The 21,285-nt window shown below is 43.1% G+C and overlaps 1 non-coding gene across 1 annotated transcript; it reads left to right on the top strand.

The window, feature by feature from the left end:
- The first annotated feature begins 5,271 nt into the window (after positions 1 to 5,271).
- LOC122680925 lies at positions 5,272 to 5,435 on the top strand. Its single transcript, XR_006336837.1, has one exon. It is a non-coding gene; the product is annotated as a U1 spliceosomal RNA (small nuclear RNA).
- The last annotated feature ends 15,850 nt before the right edge of the window (positions 5,436 to 21,285 follow it).

A 21,285-nucleotide genomic window follows, 5' to 3' on the forward strand; every position in this document is an offset into this window, starting at 1 on the left:
TTGGACATAACAATATAAAGTCTAGAAATAAGAAATAATTACCTGAAGAGATTACCAAAATGGGCAGAATCTGTGGGTGGATTGACACTAGGAAAAAGGAAATGGCATTGAGTGAGTTTCCTGTTTTTATAGCAACCCACAATATTACTGGCTTGAAGAATTAGAAGACAGATTTCAAAGCAATTATAGGAAAAGAGGAGAGTCCCTGGCTGAATGTAATAGAGAGACAGAGTCATAAAGTCTGTGTATAAATTTTTGATCAAGTCTCTGGCTGATCTCTAAACTATACGTGCATAATTTAGATACAAACTCCTAACAGTTCATTCAAAGATCAAAGTACTGAATTAAAATTTCATCTGTTGCCTACTACAATGGGAAATAATTTTATAGCTGAGTTCAGCGAAGTTAACTGAAAAAAAACAAACAAAAATCAATACTCCTCAGAGGAATATAACACTATCAAGAGTCTAGACAATGTATCATTCACAGTGTCCAGGATACAACTCAAAATTATTTGACATTTAAAGGAACAGGAAAGTGTGACTCATAGTTAAGAGACAATGAAAACTGACTCAGATAACACAGATTTTAGAATTATTGGACAACAGTTTAAAATAAGCTATTATCCTCATAATCTAAAGGACAGGAAAATTAACAAAAAATAGAAAGCATAAAATTCAAAAGGAAATTTTATAACTGAAAGACGTAGTATAAGCAATAAAGTCACTGGATAAATGTAGCATCATATTCCAGTACCTTGCTCAGTAAGATGACACGGGGACAAGGGTTCACTTCAGAGTCCCTGGTTGGATCCTCAGTCAGTGGGCTTATCACCAGGTGCACCCAGGTGCGGCTCCTGCCAGGGCCCTGGGAGGTCCCTGCCTAGCCACTGAGCATGTCCCTAGGTGGGCAGGGCTGGCCCTGGACTGGTTGAGGGGAGTTAGAACCAACCCACAGATCTGTTTCAGATTACACAGCCAAAACTGAGGTCTGCAGACCTGATTCTGAGTCTCTCACTAGTTCCATGGGTGGGCTGGACTATTGCCTGGCTGGCTGGCAGAACCAGGGTGGGCTGGACTACTCTCTGACTGTGGCTGGAGAGACTGGAGCTAAGTACAGGGCCTTTTCCAGATCAATTGGGGGTGGGGTGGGGTGGGTATAGACAGGTGTGTGTTTCATCAGGTCCCTGTGTGAGCAGGACAGTTTACGGACTGTGGCTGGGATGGTCTGAAGTTCCCTTGTGGGGGACCTTTCAGAATCTACAGTCTGACTGAATTTGGTGGGTTTGCCTCCAGAGGCTCGGGGACCACAGCTAAGAGGGGCTAGAACTGGTTCATGGGCCTTTACAAGACTACAACTGGGACCAAGTTCTGTCTGCTTATTACCCAATGCATGGGTGAGGGCGAGTCCTCCAGAGTTCCTGGGTAAATGGTGCTGGTGACAGGACGAAGATAAATGGGTTGTGTCTGCGTCTTCAGGAATACGGAGCTGTTTACAGGTCTGTCACCTGTGAGTCAGCTGCCTGGCAGCTAGCTTCAGAATGGTTCTCCGTGGTCTTAGCCTTCGCCAGGGCTTCACTGTCTCCTACCTGGACTACAGAGCTCCCACAGAGATACTTTTGTTTATACGTGCATACTCCCTTACTCTGTCGTGTCTGACTCTTTGTGACCCCATAGACTATAGCCCGCCAGGCTCCTCTGTCTGTGGAATTTTCCAGGCAAGAATATTGGAGTGGGTTTGCATTTCCTTCTCCAGGGAATCTTCTGGACCCTGGGACCAAACCCATGTTTCTTGCATCTCCTGCATTGGTAAGTGGGTTCTACCATGAGCGCCACCTGGAAAGCTCCCTTTGTCCATGGATGGATGCCAAATTATTGTTGCTCAGAGGTGGTGTAAGAGAGGACATCTTATTTGGCCATCTTGCTTTCATCACTCTCCATAATGTTGGTTTTCTGATCCAGTTTTTTTCTAAGGCATGTTAGGTTTTGCCACAGAAACAGAAGTAATTTTATGTGTGTGTGTTTGTTAGCTGCTCAGCTCTGTCTGACTCTTTGCAATCCCGTGGACTATATATACATATATATATATATATAATTATGGAGAACAGCACATCCAAGTCTTCAGTGTTAGCCAGCAGGCTCCAGACCCAGGAGAACTAATGGTACAGATAAACTCCATAGACCATCTGAAGGAAAATTCCTTCCTATTCCAGGAAGTTGATCTTTTTGTTCTATTCAGGCCTTCAACTGATTGAATGAGGTACACAGAAATGATGGAGGACAGTCTCCTTAAAGTTCACTAACATAAATGTTATTCTTATCCAAGAACACCTCCAAGTTGACACATAAGATTAACCATCGTTTTATGGCTGCCTATATCATCATTGTCTTCAAGAGCCTTGATGTCACCCGGTAACAATATTTGTATTATTCCCAAGTCTGGTGGCAGTATAAGTGAAGACACTCTGAAGCCAGGCAGTACTGAGTTTAAATCCTGACTCTGTGAGACTTTAGGCAAGTTTATTAAGCTCTCTGAAACTTATTTCCTTTTCAGTATGGTTAAAATAAAAATGTCCTGGAGACATGTTGTTGCTAAAAAGATGAAAATAGTACACACCTAACAGAATGTCTGGTACATAGAATATATTTGAATAAATATTAAATCCCCTCCTTCCTTATTCCCAATTTCCTATAGTTTTCATACTCCAAGGATATGATCTTTAGATACTTGTTCTTTGTCTTATTCAGGGATTCATTAGCTGTAAACTAGTAAAAGCCTGTCGAAATTAACTAAAAAGAAAAGTAGGGGGAAGTGAGGATTATTATAATACTATAAGAAGCACCCTTACATAATTCTTTAAAAAGGAAATTAGATTCAGCTGAGCTTCACTGGGAAGGCTTTGGGGACTGGGCCGCATCCATGGTATCTGCCTCATTCATTTCTCTTTGGAGGTTTCATCCTCGTATTTCTATCTCACTCATCACTTCTCTTCCTTATTCAATTTGGTTTGCATCTAGTTTTGGTCAGAACTGACTGTGTTCCGACTTGGTCTGCTAGGCATTTTCTCAAGAGCGAGAATTTGATTGGCCGTAAGCTGCCCAATAGGCTTCCTGACACCAAAGCAGGTGTCCATGCTGATCCAATCAGGGGGCGTGATATGGTGCATACACGGTCACTTCGTTTTGCCTGCAGGAAAGAGAGTGATAGAAAAGAGACTTCTGTAGGGAAAAGCACCCCCAAAATATGTTGACCATTTCTACTTCATTTTCCACGTATCAAATACTGTATTTTTTTTTTTTTAATTTCAGAGAGATACATACTTTTTTGGGCTTCCCTGGTAACTCAGCTGGTAAAGAGTCCATCTGCAATGCAGGAGACCCTGGGTTGATTCCTGGGTTGGGAAGATCCCCTGGAGGAGGGATAGGCTACCCACTCCAGTATTTTTGGGCTTCCCTGGTAACTCAGCTGGTAAAGAATCCATCTGCAATACGGCAGAGACCTGGGTTCAATCCCTGGGTTGGGAAGATCCCCTGGAGAAGGGAACGGCTACACACTCTAGTATTCTGGCCTAGAGAATTCCACGGACTGTATAGTCCATGGGGTCGCAAAGAGTCGGACACGACTGAGTGACTTTTCACTTCACATACTCTTTACTCTCCCAAAGAAGGTTTCTTCTCCCCATGCTTCCTCCAGAGAAGAAAATTCTGTTTTCCCAAGAGAACTATATTTTATTTTCCCAAGCTGAGGTAATTCCAGTTTATTGAACCTCTTTTTAATAAGACATCTTACAAAACTGTTTGAGCTGTCATTGTCCCAAGGGAGCCCTGCGGGCTTACTTTCTTACTTTTTGCCATGCCACTTAATTTAATTATGTCATCTTGTCATTGCTACACATAATCTCAGGGGACCCTGGGAAATAGGGCCATGCTGGATGCTATGCATTCCAAGCATCTCCAGTTCTCCTCATCAAATCATAATTTTATTCAACCTGATGCTGTTTATACAAAACAACCTTCCCAAGATGGTAATGGCCACAGGGACAAATCCAAATGGAGATTTAAGGTATTATCTGATCAATTTGATCAATTTTGACAGCTGGTTCAGATAATTAGAGCAGAAAGGAAAAGATCTCTTTTTCTCCAAGGTTTGTCTTTTGGTCTAAATTGTTCATGTCACAGTTTTGTATCTTCTCTTCACTTGATGGGTGCACCTATGTTTTCTCCAGCCAAAGAGCTTCTTATCTAGGCAGCTTAGTAAATTTTCAGCTTTAGCCACCATTTTTTCTGGGGAGAAAATTTTAATGGGTAAAATTATTCATTTTAGAGTGTACAAGGCCAAAATTGACTCTGGCATTTCACTTGATGAGACCAAGGATTGCATACAAAAGATCTACATACTATGCAAATGGATTTTCTATGTATATGTATAAAGTTTGGCAACTCCCTCCCCTGAGCCCTTAAGTAATGTGCTTGGGTTTGAGATAGGTTAATTCAATAAAAGCTTCACTTTCTTTTCTGAAGGCATCTGAGTGGCCAATGCTGGTGTATTTTTGACACTGCCATAAAACAGGGTAATCTCACTCATTTATCAGTTTTTGCTCTGGAGGACCTAAAGCTGAGCTCATTTAGAAACTGAATGATCTCTGGCCCTCAGAGCCAGATGGCAAGTTCCTGTGAAGGTGGGGGAATATTGCTTCCAGGCATTATTGGAAAGTAATCTCCACACCTGCTGTAGCCTATGGAGCAGACTGATAAACAGAACATGCTACATTCCTCCCACCAACCCACAGCCCCAAACAGTCCAAAGTCAGAACCAGATTCAGCATGAAATGCACAAGTGATGGCTCCCACCCCCTGTGTGTATCAGTCCCGTTTGACACACACACAGTCAAATACTAAAGCCATATTTTCAAAAAGAAAAGTTGGGTTAGCTATCACTTTCCATCCAGGTGCTTAAATAAGTCTTTTCTTCTCCTCATCGTTATGAAACGGCACGGTCAAAGACAGAAAAGAATGGGTAACACTCCTGGGTACGTTTACCAGAGTATTATTAAAGAGAAGGAATTACTTTGCTTCAAAGGTGGAGATTTACAATACCTGTATAATGTTTCCAAAGGGGATAATGAAAGGTTTGGCCAGAGTTCTACATCTTATACTTACACAGGGGTTTTTGACTTGTATGTATATGTTAAACACACACACACAATATATCCATACTATATGGATTCCATATACCCTGCTCGCCTCTTGGAATTATCAAGAGAGTGATTCAGTACTTATCTGGCAGGAAAGATACCATGATCACAAAGGTGGTTTTCCCAGGACAAAGCTTATTCATTGCACTCTGGAGGTGCTAAACCCTGCAATGTCCCCAAAGGTGGAAAACACAACTGCGTAATTTGTGGTAGTGGGGGACTGAGTTCGTGCTTTCCCCTGTTTAAAAAAAAAAAATGAGAGAGAGGGAGATAGAGAGAGGGAGGAAGGATGATGCATCCATTTTCTTATTTAATAAGTATGTTTGGTTGAAGGGATCCAAAAATGGAAAAGACATGGTCTAGTTTGTAAAGAAATCCAACTTGGAGAAAGGATTAAATGAGGTCATGATATGGATAGTAGCTCACATTATTTGTAAAAGTTGTCATCGTGCTAAAATGGTTTCATAGTTGTCAGTCTTTTATTTTCATCCAGAACGGCTGGATATAGGTGCTTTCAAAATTATTGGAGCAGGATGATGTATAGCGAAGACATCTGATGTGTTGGTGTTTTCATAGTTCTAGCTATCAGAATCTTATCATTTTTAAAAAAGATTTATTTGTTTATTTATCTGGCTGTGGCGGGTTTTGTCGCTGTCTGGGAGCTTTCTCTAGTTGCAGGGTGCAGGCCTCTCACTGCAGTGGCTTCTTTTGCTGCGGAGCGTGGGCTCACGGCATACGGGCTTCAGTAGCTGCAGCTCGTAGGCTCAGCAGCTGTGTCTCACAGGCTCTGGTGCACTGGGCCAGTAGTTGTGGCACATGGATTTAGTAGCTCTGTGGCATGTTGGATCTTCCCGGACCAGGGATGGAATCAGTGTCCTTTGCATTGCAAGGCAGATAGAATCTTATTATTTTTAAAAGGAATGCTTCTTACTATTTTCCTTTGGCTGTATTAAATTAATAAGAAAAAAGTGCTAGAGGTTTTAAAGCCAGCCAGACCCACAGTTGACCCTTGGTTTTACCAGTAAGTTACTGAGTGACGTTGTTGATGGGGGGAATAGGGGGAATCACATAAGCTCTATGACCTTTATTGTTCTCATCTGTTAAATGGGGATAATAGAATTAAGGATTTTCAAAGTTTTTTTATAAGTTATATATTAGTCTCTATTTTAAAAGCACCTAAGAGAGTGGGTGGTTCTATAAAAGACAAAAATAGACAGCAGTCAGATTTTATTTCATAGGAAATCTGATTATTATAATATGACAAATTAACTGAAGGTCTCAGACAAATTAGAGATTCCCTGATGGCTCAGATGGTAGAGTCTGCCTGCAATGCGGGAGACCTGGGTTCGATCCCTTGTTTGGGAAGATCCCTTGGAGAATGAAATGGCAACCCATTCCAGTATTCTTGCCTGGGAAATCCCATGGACAGAGGAACCTGGCAGGCTACAGTCCATGGGGTTGCAAAGAGTAGGACATGGCTGAGCAACTTCACTTTCACTTTTTCACTTTTCAGACAAATTAATACCTTTTCAAGCCCAACTCTATAGAGAATCATCTCTAAGAGTTCTTGAAATTTTTAAAAAACTATATATGAATTCCCTAGGAGGTTTTTGTTATATTAAATCCATCTAGAAAATCATTGTATGATATCATTCTCAGTATGCTAGGAGAAAAAATGTTAAACCCAAGAAGAAGATGAGGACTTCAGGCTGCTTTTTTTCATTCCAAGAAGGATAGCTCTTAATCAGAGTGCATTCTCCATTCAAGATAATCTGTGAAGACTGGCATGAAAATGCAGATTCCTAATTGAACAAAGACAATTATTTCCAGATTGAAGTACAGTGGTGAATAGCTCTGTGCTCCAATTACCGTCAGACTTTTATTTCAAATGGGAGGCTGAAATCACAGATGAGTTAGCCTTAATTGGGAGAAATGGCTGGAATTGTAGTTTTAATACCCTACTGTAACATCATGTATGTAGGTCATCTTTTTTTCATGTATATATGACAGTGCCCTGTTTATGTCCATTTGGGGCAGCAAGCTGTGATGGCAAGAAGGATAGGCTTTTTACAAACAAAGGTATCAGCACCCAGAAGTTAATTAGACCTATAAAACTGTATAGCTTTTAAATAAAGGGATGGAAAAGTACATTCTTTTTTATAACTATGTGTGAATTCACTGACTAATGTGAAAACCTAACTCAAGATAGCATTACTTCAAGCAAGATTTCCTCAATCCTGACTATTCCTTCATAATATATTCCACTTAAGACAATCAGAGAGTATCCCAGCCATGAATACATACCACCCCCTCCAAATTAGGTCAGGTCTAACAGATTTTCTAAAGGTTGAAAAAAAGACAAATACAAATGTCAGATGAAGTCTGTGCTTTTCAGACAACCAGCAGACTCCAAAGGAGAGTCTGTTGTATGGTTGAGTTGGAGATGGTGTTGTGTTGGCAGAGATGAAGATATGGAAATGTTATCAGTAAAGATTCCTCTTCTCAGGTTCCTTTTTCACTCCAGCTGGGAATTCTAGAATCAGACACAAGAAACCTTGTCACCAACCATCATGAATCATTTGTGTCTGTATAGATATTTCCAGTTTTCAAAGGGATTTCACAAATTATTTCGTTTGAGCCTCATTCCTCCAAACTCCAAGCTAGGTGTGGTAAATTTCATCACCTCTTTTTACAAATAAATAAACTGAGGCCCAGGTCCTTGCTTAGGGGGACAGAGTGAAAGAGTATAGGGCTGGGACAAAGACCCAGCCTTTGATTAATAATAACCAACCCAAAATGTCACATATCACCGGAAAGTGAAAATGTTAGTCGCTCAGTTGTGTCTGACTCTGTGTGACCCCATGGACTGTAGTCTGCTAGGCTCCTCTGTCCATGGGATTCTCCAGGCAAGAATACTGGAGTGGGTTGCCCTTCCCTTCTCCAGGGGGTCTTCCCAACACAGGAATTGAACCCAGGAATTGAACTGCATTGTAAGCAGATTCTTGACCATGTCAGCCACCAGGGAAGCCCGACATGTCACTGGAGGAAGGAACTGTAAATGACTTCCATGCCTTAGCATGTACTTCCCTGGTAGCTCAGTGGCAAAGAGTCCACCTGCAATGCAGGAGATGCACATTTGACCCCTGGGTCAGGAAGATCCCCTAGAGTAGGAAATGGAAACCCACTCCAGTATTCTTGCCTAGGAAATCCCATGGACAAAGGAGCCTCATGGGCTATAGTCCAGGGGGTCTCAAAGAGTCAGACATGACTGAGTGACTGAGCGTGCACACACACCTTAGCATGCCAGCCGCCACACTTCCACTGTCTTTCAGGTCATAGAAACAATAAGAAAAACACCCGTGCTGTCTGTTCTCCTGTAGTCATTATCTTCCACGGTTAGGGAGATGTATACTGTTATCACCAACCTGCAGATGTGGAAACTAGTGCTCACAAAGGGTAAGTGACTTTTTCAAAGTCTGACAATTAGTTAAGGGATGAAACGAGACCCAGACTAGCCTCACTGGCTCTAAATTCTGTCCTTTTTCCATTTACCAGAAGAGACCCGAGTTTTTTTATTATACCTCCATTGCTTCTGATGCTTTTCACAAAATTTATTTGTTTGTTCAACAAAAATCACAGCAGTGGACAAAATAGACCCCCAATCCCTGCCCCTATAGAGCTTACATTCTAGTAGGAAAAATAGACAATCCACAAAACAGGTGAAAAGATACTGTATGTTTGATGGTTGTAAGTGCTATGGAGAAGCTAGAAAGGATTTTCAGGAGACAGTGAAGTTGCAATTTTAGACCAGGTCATCTGGGGAGGCTTCCCTGAAAGGTGGCATTTCAGAAAGGTTCAGAGGGAGGTGAGAGAGTGAATCTGCATTTCAGATGGAGGAAGAAGCAGTGGTCCCCAGCTCAGTGCTTGCCTGGCTTGACCAAGGAATAGGGCGGAGGCGAAGGCGGCTGGAACTGTGAGGGCAGGAGTGAAGGAGGAAGGGCGGAGGTCCCAGGGTAATGAGAGGTCAAACAGCGCCAGGCTCAGGCCAGCTTGAGGAGCTTTCAGAGTGAAATGGACGCTATTTGAGGGTTTTGATTAAAGGACACCATTATCTGACATGTCATAAAGAAAGCTCTAGGTCTGTGCCGAGAACAGAGGAACAAGGGTCCATAATGGAGGAAGAAAAAACAGTTAGGAGGTAAATGGCAACAATAATAATAATTATAATATTATTAAATTAAATTAAAACAGGCAAAAAATGATTACTATTGGCTTCCACCAGGAAGATGATAAAAGTGGTCAGAAAGAAATAGGGCTGGCTGTACCCCTGTTGCTGCCTGTCTGGGTTGGTTGCTAAGTGTCTCGGGGACACCGTGAGGGCGGAAGCCCTCCCAGCAAAATGCTCCCAGAAGTGGCAGGCAGTCAGGGGAGTGACTTGCTCAGATCCTCCTTTAAGAGAGAAACTCCTGAGGAGGGGGGCTGGTTGATGACCCTATCTGCACCCCAGATGCCATGCAGCAGCATTCTCAGGGAGGCTACACTCTCCCCACGCTGCTCCTAGCCAGGGCTCTGCCCAGTCAGAGCTCCTCTCTCAGGCCATCTTTGCTCCAGTCCTCCTTCATCCCCTTTCTCCCTTCATAGACCTGCAGGGCTGACATACCTGGCCACTGTCATCCACCTTGGGCTTCAGTAGTTCTTTCTCTCTAATGATGTTCTTGGAATGCCAGTTGGCATATCCAATTGTTTATTCTAGCCAATAGTAAAAAAAGGTCTTATTCCTAACAAAAATAAATACAAATTGAGCTCTTACTATGTGTCAAAACCTGAACTAAGCACTATACGTGAAATACTAAGATATCTTTTTAAACTTTGTGCATGCTTGGTCACTCAGTCGTGTCAAACTCTTTGCAACCCCTTGGACTGCAGCCCAGCAGGCTCCTCTGTCCGTGGGATTTCCCAGGCAAAAATACAGGAATGGGTTGCCATTTCCTACTCCAGAGGATCTTCCTGACCCAGGGATCAAACCCATGTCTCCTACATTGCAGGCGAATTATTTACCATCCAGAGCCACTAGGGAGCCCTTTTAATCTTTACTACACCCAGTAAGGAAGGTACTGTTTTATGTACAAAGAAACCGAGTCTCAGAAAGGTTAATCAATTTGCCCAAATTCAAATAGCTAGCAAACGACATTGCCACTGAACTTAGACAGCTAGAGTATAGAATCTTAATTTTTGCTACTATATCAATCTCAAGGCAGGCTCATGGCTCCTCTGACTCCATGCCTCTTGGCTATTTGATGCCAGTCTCCTAACATGATTATAAGATTTTGATCACATGTATCCATGGGGCTCGGCAGGAAGCTAGTGACTTAATGTGCTGGTACCTGAGTATTCTAGTACCATCTCTATAGTTAGACTTTCTACCAATTCTGCAGGGCCATACAGTTCCACCTCTCTAGAGGAGAGCTGTTCTTGTTTTTATGCAAATATTGGTCTGATACCTGGCTAGTATCTCTGTCACATTTCACAGTTTGTATTTTATCAGTTTTAAATGAAAACTATGTCATAAACTATCATGGGATGAAGAAAAGAGCCCTAAATTGGGATGAGAAGACCTGGTTTCGAGTCCCAACTCCAGCACTAAGGCAGTTGAAGATGCATTCCATTGCTAGTGACAAAACCGCATCTGAGCTAGTCAAGGAAAAGAGGGAATTTATTTGGTCATCCTAACTGGCAAGTCCAAAGGGTGACATTAATTTCAGACATGACTGCATCCAGGGATTTAAGTAACAGTAGGACTCTGCCTCACTGGATCTATCACCTCTGTTTGCCACTGTTTGGGCTTTGCTCTTGGTATGTTCATTTTATTTCACAGTAAAGATGGCTCTCCCCAACTCCATGCTAGGTTTTTAACACAGGAAATTACAAAAGAAACCAACCCCCCCTCCCCGTATTCATGTAAACCCCTAAATACAGACATGATTGGCCTTATTTGGGAAAGGTGTTTGACCATGAACCAGTTGCTGGGTCTCAGTTGACAATGTATTCTGATGGGCAGCCTGGGTGATGAGTACCTCTGCAGTGGGGAATACAGGACAAGTTAATTAACCATCACATCAGCAGGAGACACTTCAGCAGTAAAAACAAACAAGAGAAAAAGATGCTGGGCAGGTAAATGTAACAACTTTACACAACAATCATCAAAGGTCTTCCCTATACAGAACACATGCATGCCACTCCACAGGGCAACCCAAAGCCTCAGCCATCTGCCACATGCAGCTCCAAGTCCTAACTGCTGGGTCATATGCAGTCCTCTTCATCAGATCCAGATGTAACTCCTGTGATACAGCAAGTCAAAACAAGAAATAAGCTACCTGACCCCACACATCTCCTCTCACTCATACACACATATAATACCCTTAGTATACATCATATGCACACATACAATATACTCAGTATACATCATGGCTTTCTAGGTGAAAAGCATTTCCTATAACAAAGGGTTAAATCAAAAGAGCAGAGACTGACTTTCCTGGTGGTCCAGTGGTTAAGAATCCAGCCTGTGACACAGGGTACCTGGGTTTGATCCCTGATTGGGAACTAAGCTTCTGTGGTGGCTCAGAGGGTAAAGCGTCTGCCCGCAATGCGGGAGACCCAGGTTCAATCCCTGGGTCAGAAAGATTCCCTGAAGAAGGAAATGGTGACCCACCCCAGTACTCTTGCCTGGAAAATCCCAAGGACGGAGAAGCCTGGTGCAGGCTACAGTCCATGGGGTCACAAAGAGTCGGACATAACTGAGCGACTTCACTTTCACTTTGGGAACTAAGATTCCGCATGCTGTGGAGCAACCCAGCCCACTCGCCACAGCTAGGAAGCCCGTGAGCCACAGCAAAAGATCCCACCAGACACAACAAAGATTCTGCATGCTCCAGCTAAGACATGACTCAGTCAAATTAATAATTAACAACAGAGACTATTTAGACCAGGAAATAAAGTACATCCTGTATAGAGGCATGTTACGTGTTGAATTGTGTTCCCCTCGGAAGAGGTATATTGAAGTCCTAACTCCCAGTACCTCAGCATGTGACCATTGGAGACAGGGTCATTAGAGAGGTAGTCAAGATAAAATGAAGTCATTTTAGTGTGTTCTAATCCATTATGGTGCTGTTATAAGAAGAAGAAATCTAGACACAACAGAAACACAGGTGAACATGAAGACAGCCATCTACAAGCCAAGGAGAGGGACCTGGAACAGCTGCTCCTCACAGCCCTCAGAAGGAAGTGACCCCGCTGACACTGATTTTAGACATCCAGCCTCCAGAACTGAGACAATGCATTTCTGATGTTTAAACCACCCAGCTTGTGGTACTTTGTTATGACAGCACTGTCAAATGAGTATAAGGCCTCTATTGTTTTGCCTGCCTATCCTACATTCCCCCTGTGGTTCTTTTGGAGACCTTCTTCCCTCCTCCTCTTAGTTCACACGGTTCTTCTGGGTCTGATTCAGTCTGTAGCTCCAGGAGTTAGCAATGACCCAGGCTTAATCAATCAGTGTATTCCATTCCCTGACCACAATGACTGGTCAGTGAAAACAGGCCAGGTTTTTTGCTGAAATCTTTTTCGGGAGTTGCTATGCTGGTAGAATGTAGGCCTGGAACTAGTGGTGTTCACCTTGCTAGCATGAAGTAATAACCTTCCTGAGAGTGGACAGATGCAGAGAAAAGCCAATAAGAGAGATGGGAGTAAAAGAATTCTGACAATATGTAATATGAGTACTTGGATACAAGTGTTCCTGAAATTGCATACTCTTCTACTTTTCCATATATATCCAACAATTTCTCTTTTATTTGGATTTGATTTGGGTTTCTTTCATATCAACTGAAAGAGTTTGGATTAAATGATACTCTTCATTATACCTAACTGCTTCCAACTGCCTTTTGACTTTCTTTGGTCACATTTTTCTTTGCTTCTTAATCCCATCCTGAATTTTCCATCCAAGAGTTCTGCAACCCCGGCCCCCCCACCCTGCTTTACACTCATGGAGAAACTCCAGTACAGAAGTGAGTTTAAGTAGCATTTATGCATCTTTAATCTCCCTTACTCTACATGAAACTTGAAGGGAAAGGTAATCCTAATCTGATTTTCCCTATGTCTCCCTTTTAAGCACACATTTAACATCAGTTAGAGAAAATTTTGCCTTAAAGTATCAAGGATATTTTGCGGGAAGAATGTGAGAAAAACACAGGTCTTGGTAAACTTGGTATCACTTATTACTAAGTAACATCAAGTGAGTAATTAAAATTGAGAATGGAACACCCAAAATTATTTTGTCCACTTTTAAGTGGACAAAATTAACTAAAAACCTAGCACTCCCAAACAAGTCTTCTTTTTTGGAGTAAAAATATAATCTAAAAATAAAGAATATATAAGTAGAATGCATGTGTAATTTTACTTTTGAGCATGAAATATTTGATGAAAAAAATAGAGCTGTCTGTGGTCCTGAAAATCTGTTATTAAAAACATGGATACTTTTTATTACTTTTATTACAAGAAGTATGAGACATTTTCCCATAAAGACAGAATGATTGAATTCTGAATCCAGATAATTTAATCTCATTTTCTTTGACTTTAAGTACTCTTAGGCAGATGAATTAAGGAAGCAGATTATTTATTCTGACAGAGACCTTTAAGATTACAAGAATGTACAGCTACAAAGTAATAGTAAATACAGACAGGAGAAAATACTAAATAGGAACTAGTAAGTCTAATCTTCTTGATCTCATTATAGTTTTCTAACAAGGAAAAACATTTAACTCTCATATCAAAACTTAAGTATTGTCACATAATTTTCTTTGTTAGATTTTTCTTTCTAATATTTATAAACAAGAGCCTTTTCACAGTTATGCTACTTCTCTTATTATGATATTTAAATAAATGTTCTATATTGTTGACATTTTCTTGATGTTTTTCCTATTTTCAGCACATTTTAGAGCTTGGTTTGTTGTGTTTTGGATTTTTTTCTGTTAAAGTTAGAGGGAAAAGAAACATTTCTGCAATGTGGGCATCTATCTTAGTCACTGAGCTTTCTATAATACGGATTCCCACAGGGTAGAAGGGAGAAGTATACCTGTGAAGGAAGTATTACACATTCATACCACCAATGAGGAAAACTGAGTTTCACAGCACTTAACATTGTTTAATAAACAAGTTGCAGGATTCAAGCTAATTTTATGTTTAGTGTTAGCCTTCTTCTTGAGGAAGGTGGCTAGGTAGTAAACTCCTAAAGACTTCAACTCATTTGGCATCTGCTTTGATAAAGATAAGCCACGTGACCTATGGTCAGAGCATAAGCTTTGTAGTTGGACAGTTCCGGTTTCAAAGTTTGAACTGCCAGACTGCTCTGAGCCTCAGTTTCCTCATTTTCAATACAAAGCTGACCATACCTGCCTAGTATAAATGTGTGTAAAAAGTTTAGCAAAGTATCAAAGATGATACATCATAATGTCCAATAAATATTAGCTTTTATATATGCTACATATGTGTGAGATATACAGATAGATGGGTACAATGATGGCTACCTAGCATATAGCAGCTTGAACCCTTAGTAAACAAAAAGAAGTGGTTTGGAGGGCTTTCTGGAAGGTACATTATGTGATAGCTTAGATTCTCAAGTAACATCAGATGCCAATAACAGGAGGTATAAATAATAGTCCCCCTTAATTCTCAGGTATAACTCAATATGTTTTCGTCAAACTTGCCTTAAACATTGGTTTGCCTTCACACACTTCTCTTTGCCTCATTCCATACCCTTTCTCTTAGCAACTTTTCTTATTCCTCTGCTTCAGTAATTATTTCTAGATGCATTTCTAAATCCAATCAGATTATTTTTCTAGAGATGCAGACCTGTATATCTAACTCCCTAATGGACTGCTCTGTGTCCTGGGGTCAGTATGTCACAAAATAAGCTCATTATTATGCTCTCTGTCCATTGCACTTCAACTCCATTCCTTATCCCAGCAAATGAGAATCCCATTGACTAACCAGAAGCCCAGATTCTTCCTTACCCTCACATCCAATCAGCCCCCAACTACTATTAATTCTATCTTCAGACTGTCTCTCCCTCCACATCCCTTCTCTATCTCCGCTCAAATCATCCACTGCCACTATCTTCCTAGTTAACATCTTCATCATCTCTTGTCTTTCTAAGTGAATTTACAAATGTCATGTATATCACATTTATCCTCTCTTCTATGTGTACAAACAACCCCTATGTCATAAAGACCCCAATTCAAGATTGTTGGACCTTTCATTTTAGCCATATTTTCTCTAGTATTGAATTCTATTACAAATTTAAAATGGAGCATCATGTTTTATAATTTTAAGTATTTTCATTAAAATAAAACATAAAACAATATATTCATGTCTTTTTTTAACTTCTACTTTGTATTGGGATGGAGAAGGCAATGGCAACCCACTCCAGTGTTCTTGCCTGGAGAATCCCAGGGACGGCGGAGCCTGGTGGGCTGCCATCTACGGGATCACACAGAGTCGGACACGACTGAAGTGACTTAGCAGTTGCATTGGGATATGGCTGATTACTTGAGTGTGTGTGTTCATGGTCAGTCATGTCTGGCTCTTTGCCACATCTGAGCCACCAAGGAAGCCCTAGTCACTCGGTCATATCTGACTCTCTGTGACCCCATGGACTGTAGCCCACCAGGCTCCTCTGTCCATGTAATTTTCCAGGCAAGAATACTGAAGCGAGTTGCCATTTCCTACTCCAGGGGATCTTCCCAACCCAGGGATCAAACCTGTGACTCTTGCCTCTCCTGCATTGCAACGCATACATTTCATGCCTGAAGAATCCCATGGACAGAGGGACCTGGTGGGTTACAGTACATGGGGTCACAAAGAGTCAGACATGATCGAGTGACTAGGGCTTCCTTGGTGGCTCAGATGGTAAAGAATCTGCCCGCAATTCAGGAGACCCGGTTTGATCTCTGGAAAATACAATTATTAACTATATAAATACATGTGTAGTTCAGTTTTTAAAAAAAAAAAAAAAACAATCTTTACCATCTCTTTCCTTCTAAATCTCCTTACCCTCTCCAATCCATCCTCTGCCGAACTGCCAAAGCAACATTTTTTTTTTTCCCAAAGCAAGAGACTTTACTAGGAAGGGGCACCTAGGTGGACAGCAGGGGGATAAGAGAACCCAGGAGGACTACTCTCAAAGTGACACTTTTAACACAAAAGCCTCCTCATGCCATTTGTCCCCATGCTCACCCTCCTCCAATGGTCCCCTTCCTAACCTCTGTAGTTTGCCTGGACATTTCAAGGGTTTAAAAAGCAGTGCTCACTGGAAAGGAGTCAAAAATGGACAGAGATCAAAACAGCAGTTTTACTGATGAAAATACAGTCAAAACCAGGCTTAGGTTTGGGGAAACAATAGCTCCCTAACCCTATACCCCAGAATTAGATTGCCTAACAGCTGAACACCCACAATTAGGTCTCTCTGTGTAAGGACAGACTTCTATTACAGGTGGCTGGGAATACATCAGAGGGGTTGCTCTATAGAGGACAGAAGAGAAATGAAGCCCAACTCCTCGGGCCTGGACAGGAGTGAGGGAAGAGACAGAGAAGCCAGGAGAGTAATGCTAACAGAAGTCCCCACGAAGGGAAGCAAGAGGCCAGCAAAAATGAGGTTTCTGCTCATCACCCCAACCTCAAGAGTAGACAGAGCCAGCAAAGCCCTTTATGTTGTTGCCAATTACTTTCCCCACAACTCCCTGTCCCAGCCCTCTTGACTGCCTTCCCTGTTGGACTTCTGGATCCTGAAGCTGCTCTTGCTGAAGGACTTGCAAGCTCCTGAACACACCAACTCTTCTCTTGTTTCTCTGCCCTTGCACAACCTCTTCCCTCTGCTAGGAATGTCCCCTGGCTAGGTTTGTGCCCAGCAAAATGTGTTCTGTTTCTCAACCTTCAAGTCACAGCTGGCTCCGCTTGAAGTCTCCTTCGCCTCACTCTGGCAGGGTCCTTCTCTGGTGCTCCCAGTGTATGTGACACCCACCCATATCCAGCGGCCTGGTTATCTTTTCTTTGCAAGGTTGGAAGCTCTTTGAGGAGAGAGACCTACACTTTGATCTTTGAATTCCCGGGACCTAGAACAGCGCTTGGCACACAGAGTAACCTCTAATAAATATGTGATGGTTGAATGAATATATACTGGACCTTCATTATTTTGCCTCTTCAGCATTCCATTCTCCCTTCTTATGGAAACAACAGCTTGATTTTCTCCTTCGGGGGCTAACAACTTCCTCCTCTGCCCCATACAGAGGCAACAAGATCCAATTTGAATCTGGAGCAGAGGGTCACAGAAATCAAGAAGGGTGGTGCTTAATAATTTTGATAAAGGTGCCCAAAGGCAGCTAGTTGATAATGAATAATGAATGTTTGTTGAAATAAAGAAGGGAGTGAGAGGGAGAGAAGGAGGGAGGAAGGGAAGGTAGGAGGACAGGAGAGAGGTGGGGAAAAAGGAATAAGAGAGGGAGGCAGGGAAAGGGAAAAAGCAGCTTAGGATAGCGCTCTGGTCAGAACCCTAGAGATCATTGGAAAGAATCAGCAGGGCTGAGCTGCAGTCTGGGAACTGTAAACCCTGGGGTCTGGACGCCTCTTACCTTCTCCACTAAACAGTCCTGTATTTAAATGGCTGCTTTCTCGCCTGGACTATTTTGGTACATCTATTATTGGCTCCCATTTAGTGTCTGTTTATTTAAATCTGCTTTCAACTGGAACATAATTCTCTTGATGATCCGTTGATGCTGCGACACAGTAGGAATACAGATAATTGTCACTGTGCACATTCTGCTGGAAATATAAAATTATTATCTCTAGAGCGGTGGAGTAGGGTCTTGGAGCAGGGATGTTAGGCAGCGCGGGCACGTGGGATTTGCAGAGTGCTAATTTGCTGGCTGCTCCGCCGCCGGGCTCCGCGGGTTGTCATACGAGCCTCCCCCACCCCCGCCCCGGAACTCGGAGACACCCAGCTCCCCAGCACCCTGACATCACTCCTCTGCCAAGAGAATGCGGGTAGCCACCCTCTCAGAGACTTGAGGATTCCTTCATGGTCATCATGGACCAAAGGGCGGGAGGCCGGTCACCGTCTCAGGCTCCAAGGCCTTTGGGGGGACTGCTGGAACCAGGGGACAAAGTCTGAGCCGCACAGCCCCAGCAGAGAGCAGCCTGAAGGCATGCAATTAGAGCCAGGACTGGCTGGGGCGGAGGGCTCGCCGCTGCCCACCCCTCCTCGACTCCCCGGCCTCCCTGGCCCCTCACCCATCCCATGCCTCACCCCTTCTGCTCACCTGCTCCCAGCACACCACCCCCGCCCCCCAACCTCTTACCCCCTCCGCACCTACCTCCAGCCCTCAGCTCCCACCCCGGCGCGCTGCCTCCATTTACAAGCAGCATCACTAATTGCTTTTTAGGGTCTCTTTTCTGCTCTCTGTTCAAAATTCACGGGGCGTTCCCCGGCCCTTTTATGCTACTTTTCTGAACCTTTTCAGCCTCTTTTACAAACTTAGCACTTTCTGTGCCTCTTTTAGTCTTGGCGAGAAGAAAGAGACTTGAGGGAGGTTTTTTTTTTTTTTTTTTGGCAGTAAACTCCTTCGCCTGTACCCCCTCCCCCGCCGCTCCCCACCCCCCAGTCCCGCCGCCGCCCCCTCCAAAAGCACACGCATTGACCCTCCTCCCACTGAATGGGGCTTTGTGCGGGGAATTTCCGGAACATAGCCCAGCGCCCAGGCCTCTGTGAAGAGAGGAGGGGCCCAGCCGGGCAAGGAGACCCTTAAGCCCACCCCATTACCACGGTCACTGTTTGCCCTGGATTCTCTAAAAGGCCTATTGTTGCCGGTTGCCAGGTATTCCATAGCAACACTTAAGCCAAGCTGCCTACCCTATTTAGGCCCAAAACTTTTCAATGGCCTCCAAAACCCGTGCTTGTCAGCGCCGCAGACTGCTCCTCAAACAGCCTCAGAGGGGAGGGCGAAGCCAAACCATCCCCCAGCCTTCTCTGCCTTTCAAATATCCGTGTTTGAGGCTGCTTGGGGGCTCCTTGTCATTTGCCTAGGATCAGCAGGCCAAACAATCGCAATTAAAATTTCTCTCTCCCCTCGACCCTGGCATCTCCCCCTCTCTCAGCCCCCCGGCCCGGTTGCAGACCTCTCTCTAACTTAATATTCAGCTGGGACTGGGTTTCATCATTTTCTGCAAGGGCCTCCTGGCTTTCCTTGTCAACCGTCTCAAAGGAAATTGCTTTATTATTTTAGGAGAGTTTGGGTGCACTTCCATGCACGGTTTATACTCCTTCTCATCTCTGGTGAAGAGGAAGATAATAGAATCAGAGCCCATGTTCTAGAAGGAATCTTAATCATGGTCCCAGATGAGGGTCTGGAGGCCCAGATCCAGGAAGAGACTGGCTTGTGTCACAAGTTATTTAGAGGTGGGGGTCCAGAGTCCAAGGTCCCTGACCCCCAAACCCATGCTTATGCTCACTAGGCAGCTCCAATGTAACGTGAGGAGGAGATTGGCAGAGTGAGGAAAAAGTACTCCATGCATCTCAAAAATTGAAAATGGGAGGAAGGCAGGTTCCACTTTCAGAGAATGTGTGTCCCAGCCCTTCCTGCTCCTTCTTTTCCAGGCCAAATGTGAGTTTGCCCCAGCCCAGTGATGAGCAACCCTGGAGGTGCCAGTTCAGTTCAGTTTTCAGTTCAGTTCAGTCACTCAGTCGTGTGCGACTCTTTGCAACCCCATGGACTGCAGCACACCAGGCCCCACTGTCCATCACCAACTCCTGGAGCCTACTCAAACTCAGGCCCATTGAGTTGGTGATGCCATCCAACCATCTCATCCTCTGTCATCCCCTTTTCCTCCTGCCTTCAATTTTTCCCAGCATCAGGGTCTTTTCCAATGAGTCAATTCTTTGCATCAGGTGGCCAAAATATTGGAGTTTCAACTTTAGCATCAGTCCTTCCAGTGAATATTCATGACTGATTTCCTTTAGGATTGGCTGTTTGGATCTCCTTGCAGTCTAAGTTTTACCTGCTACCTTACTTTCTCCTCACATTGGAGATTTATGGTGTCTCTCCCAGGTCCTGAATTAGAGGAGGCTCAACTTAGCATTCTAGAACATTCAACTGCCCCACCCCCACCACCCCACACTCATCATTTGACAGAAATCATCAAATAATTTGCCCAAAGTCACAGAGCACTTAGCATAAAACCAAGCTCTGCCCCACAGCCTGCGTGGCCCCGCATGATCTGGACTGGCCCATCTCTGTCCCATCTTCTACCTCTCTCTTCCTGGCTTAGCTCATGCCAGCCATATCCTTTCATTCTTTGTACACAACAAACTCACTTCTGCCTCAGGACTTCTGTCTTTGCTTTTCTCTCTGCCTGGAAACCCTGTCCCCAGATCTTGTGGGGCTGGATTCTTCTCACCATTCAAGACTCATCTCACATGCCACTGTCTTGGGAAGACCATCCCTGCTCACATTCTACTGGCTTAACTTCCTCTTGTCCTTTTATAAATTCTTTATAGCATGTATTATAATTTTTATAATTAATTATAATTTATCATAGCCACCTATTGTATTTATTACCATCATAATTATTTATAGATATTTGGATCTCATTTCTTATCTGCTCCAGGCTCAAACATAACCTCTATTAGGACTCTACACCTTGTTTATCTTGTACCCCCAGAGTTTAGTGTAGTGTCTGGAACATAGAAGGTACTCAATGAATATCTGAATAAATAAATGAAGGTATTTGCTCATTGGTGGTAGATATGAAAGTTAGAACTCAAGTCTTCTAATTCACAATGCAATGTCCTTTTTCTTGAGGGCATTGTGGGATGAGAAAAGGAATAGTGTTCATGTGTTTTTAAGTCCTTCCTTATAACCCAGTGTTTCCCAAACTTTAAAAAAATTATTATTACTGCTCCACTAAATGAGCTTTAAAGATTGTTTTTACCTCATTGTCTCCTATGAAATTATCAGAGATATGTTCTATATCTAATAATGTACTGTGGT

This window comes from Cervus elaphus, chromosome 22 (assembly GCF_910594005.1).
Source record: "Cervus elaphus chromosome 22, mCerEla1.1, whole genome shotgun sequence".
Taxonomy (NCBI): Eukaryota; Metazoa; Chordata; class Mammalia; order Artiodactyla; family Cervidae; genus Cervus; species Cervus elaphus.